At 34.6% G+C, this 4,333-nt stretch overlaps 1 protein-coding gene across 4 annotated transcripts in view; it reads left to right on the top strand.

Annotated features, from left to right (window-relative positions):
• The window catches only part of LOC106874200 (protein SHQ1 homolog), a 49,523-nt gene that overhangs the window by 6,674 nt on the left and 38,516 nt on the right, over positions 1-4,333 (top strand). Inside the window, exon 2 of one of the 4 annotated variants that reach the window (XM_052978430.1) lies at positions 2,631-2,671. The exons of 1 other annotated variant lie outside the window; for it this stretch is intronic. The gene's annotated coding sequence lies outside the window, so the exon portion shown is untranslated. Of the gene's footprint in view, positions 1-2,434; positions 2,672-2,976; positions 3,603-4,333 lie in introns of those variants that run through there. 2 more of the 4 variants (XM_014921856.2, XM_052978433.1) reach the window with 2 other exon arrangements.

Raw genomic sequence — 4,333 nt, 5'->3', positions numbered from 1 at the left:
GGGGTAAGAGCTCTCTAAACTTTGCCCAGGCTATTCTTATTCTAGCAGCTACACTTTCAGCGCACCCACCCCCACTACTAACTTGGTCGCCCAGATAGCGGAAGCTATCGACTACCTCTAGTTTTTCACCCTGGAATGAGATAGAAGTTGTTTCCTGTTTGTTTACAGTCTTTATTGCACCTGAACATCTGCCACAAACAAAAACTAACTTGCTAGTTAACCTGCCTTTAATGTTGCTGCACCTCTTGTGTCCATAGCTTGCACCGGGTACATCTTATAGAGTTACTACCTACTCCTTTTCTACATACTGAGCAAGGCAATCATAATCTCCATATTTTTAAACACAGAATTTATTTATCTATTGACAAAATCGTAATGTCTCTTGTTGAAAGGAATCCCCAAAAATTAAAAAAAAAAAAAAAAAAAAGTCATGTGTAATGTGACTGTGACACATCCACTGAAATTATAATTACTGATATTTAATTTTCTCTTATTTATTTATGAGATCATTTAGCTACTGATAAAAATTACACCTTGACCTGCAGCCCCTCAAAAGTAGCCCTGCTGTTAAAATGAACCTTTGAACTTTAGCCTAAAACTCTTTACATGAAAAATACACTTTGATATATAGGTCCTATATTATAGGGTAATGATCAAAGGTGTTCCAGATATGACCTCACTGTCTGCTTTTTCAGTACAGTATATCTAAAACTGCAATATCTAACATGTTCTCTCTTTTGTAGAATGGTAGTATGATATGAAAGCCATTTGGCATCTATTTCTAGTAGTCAACTGAATGAGGCCAACCCTCGTTAGCCTGGTAACATGATGTGTGCTGGTGTGGTGTAGTCTTGTCATGTGTGGTTGAGTGCTGTGTATAGTATGGTCTCTACTGAAAAAGCAAACAGTGAGGTCATGTAGTGTGGTGTGGGATAATAAGGCCTGGTGTTGCTTATAGTGTGACCTTATGTGGTTTAAGGCCTTAGAAAATCCATATTTTAATGCTTGAGCAACTTAAAAACGTGTAATTCACAATTCTCTTATATTCAACAAGGAAAACCATATTTTTCTATTTTTTGTTTTGTAAACATTGAACTTTGAAGTTAGACTTTTCTTGAGGATTACTCAGGTAATTTGTTATTTGAACAGTGTATATTACGAAATTAAAGAGTTTAAAAAAAAAAAACCTTGTATTCAAAGATTGAACGGTTTTGATCTGGATTCCAGAGTTGTGTCACTTCACTACATTTATTGTTAGGCTTCTCTCTGTACAACATCATCGTCATTTGATGTCTGTTTTCCATGCTGGCATGGGTAGAACGGATTGACAGGAGCCTAGGCTCCAGTTGTTTGTTTTGGCAAAGTTTCTACGGCTGGATACTCTTTACAGATGTGTTGGGTGCTTTTACGTGACATGGCTACGAGTGCTTTTTACATTGTACTGGTACGACAGGAGCACTTTTATTAATTTCTTTGAACCATCATTGTCAAATTATATGAAATAAAGAGGCTAGGCTGAAAAAGAGGGTGAATAACGTTATCTACTAATACTGAAAGATAGCCATAAAATTCTTGGCAACACAAAACATTTTTCTATATAAAATATTACTGTTTATTTCATAAAAATGTTTTCAGCAAATTCATCTTTGGGGTAAAATAGTAACATTGACTTTATCACTTATTATTTTTAGCCTAAAGATAAAAGATATTTTGCTGCATATTCAAATGTTCTAAACATGAAATGGGCTGAAGAAAACTTATACATCAGGGATTATGGAACTCTAGAATTATTGTCATTTGTAGTTTATAAGGCATAACTACAGGGTTTTACCCCCCAGACTTTGGGAGGGTTTTCTTATGACGGCTTCTCTTCACTGTCTAGAAATCTACGGATGCACATACGCACATAATAGAGAAAAATGAAACAATTATGGACGACTTGCTCCGAAACACCACCGAGTGGGGAACGCTTCTCAAAAATAACCTGCAGTTGTTTCCTTCAAAATTCCTACATGCTCGAAATGTACATACATCAAGGTATATTTGTAGAAAATTTCACGAAAAAATATTAATTTTCCTGGAAGTTAAGAAGAATTTAAGTGGACTCTGTTGGAATTTCCGAAAATTGTCCCCCACCCTCATTCCAAAACACTTTCACCGGAAATTTTTCTATATTCGGATTCTACATAGTAAATACTATATGCATAGAAAATTTCATTAAAAAATATTCATTTTTCTGAAAGTTATGACCTCCCAAAGTCTGGGGGGGTAAAACCCTGTAGTTATGCCGTTTATAATAGCAGTGTAGTAATTTTAGCCGAGTGAAGATACTGTAACGATTAAACTTATAAAAGGTCTGAAACAAAACTTGATTATGCTTAATTATATCTTTTAAATAATTAGTCATTTTAAATGTAATTAACTGCAGAGCAGACCGGAAGTGGAAGCGAAGGAAGTCAAGTGTCAATATAAAACCCACGTGGTGTTTGTGTCTTTATTTATTTGGAAGTTTCGGTGTTTATTTACGTCTTGGATTTTATTTAAGTTTCTCACCGAAGAAGAAGTATTTAAATGAATGCAGCAAAACATATTCCACTCTAAACAATCTCTATTATTCTCTGTCATCGCAGAACGTCACTAATTGCCTCGGATTCCGTTGTTTTATTTGTTTGTAAGTTTATTTACCTCAGATAATTTTATGTAAAAATTGGACAGACACAAAAGACTGTTATAAAATATATATTTTGTTTGTATTTATTTAATGTAATTCTTTCCTTGTGTGTTAATGAATCTGACTTCAATCTCAGCCTTTTATTTTTAGTTTAACCAAAAATGACGGTGATAAATGTTAAAACATTCAATGAAAACCATTCACTGTTTATGTGTGTGTGGATTTTAATTGATAAAGTTAAACACTAGACTTCAAAACAGATGGTATGTGTCAAAATCTATCAATCTATGAAGTTAATCAGGTTAACCCATAAAGCGCTGGGATTTGCACTTACATAGCATGAACTGAGACTACCATAGTTAAAATATCTTTTTAGTATAATAATTGAGGCAAGATTTGCATAATCTGAAATATCATTAGTTGAACTATTTGTCCTCTTGCATTCCTGGTTGTATCGGAGCTTTTCAGTGACATTAGACCCCCAACAAACCCCCTTAAATTAAATGCATCTATTGGGGCCCGTCGAACTGTGCCTGACTGTCACGATCGTGGCCTGTCGTGCTTTATGTGCTAATTCCCGAAATAATTCAGATTGCTGGTTCCTGTAAACATTAAATGATAACAAATGAAATGAATTAGGTTGGACGTCCAAATAACCAAGAAAACGTTCGTTTTATGTCTTGAATCCCGTTTATTGAACTTAAAATGTTAAACAGAATTTATAAAAAATCTGCAACGACACCCAGCCGGCTTAAAAGCAGTGATACATTGGAGGAGGACAACACTTTGGTGCCCCATTTTTTATTTTGTTTCCGCAGAACTTTCTAAAAATTTCACACTTCTTTATGAAAAATTTGCTGAGAGATATTGATAAAATTATTGTCATGAGATAAATAATTTACGAAGTTCTACGCGCAGGAGTAGCTGTGTGGTAAGTAGCTTGTTTATCAACCCCATGGTTCCGGGTTCAGTCCCACTGCGTGGCACCTTGGGCTAGTGTCTTCTACTATAACCTTGGGCCGACCAAAGCCTTGTGAGTGGATTTTGTAGACGGAAACTCAAAGAAGCCCGTTGTATATATATATATATATATATATTTTTTTTTTGCTTATTCGTAATCTCAGACATTTAAAACGTAGGAATCCGAAAATTTTTTTTGCAAAAGATGTATTTTTCAAGGAGAGGTGCGTAACTGCATTAGCCCCTTAGTCCCATATATATACGACATTGGCAAACCTCTTCCTTTCTGTTTCTGCCCTAGCTAGATAAACCTAATGTCTAGCCTCTCTTTTAACCTTCCGATATGATTTTTTGCTACCCCCTCTTTTCCATTCTCTCCAGACCTATCTATTCTCTTTTATGGACTGGTCTTATAATAATAATAATTATTATTATTATGAGTACCTACATTATTATTATTATTGCTGTTGCCATTAATGATATACTGTCCATGTGTACAATTGCTATTATTACTATTATACTTGCTGTTGTCACTAATAGTAGTATTACCGACAGTATTGGTGTTATTAATGTTATTAGGGTAGAGACGGACTATATGTAATCTGAACCTTTCCCCCCCTTATTAATTAATTTTTTTTACGGAATCCCACGTTTTAGGCTATGGAGATTCCGATTCTGAAAAAAAAAATTTTGAAACATTTC

Source organism: Octopus bimaculoides, chromosome 1 (assembly GCF_001194135.2).
Source record: "Octopus bimaculoides isolate UCB-OBI-ISO-001 chromosome 1, ASM119413v2, whole genome shotgun sequence".
Taxonomy (NCBI): domain Eukaryota; kingdom Metazoa; phylum Mollusca; class Cephalopoda; order Octopoda; family Octopodidae; genus Octopus; species Octopus bimaculoides.
The sequence above is the reverse complement of the archived record's forward strand: the minus strand, read 5'-3'. Positions and strand labels throughout refer to the sequence as shown.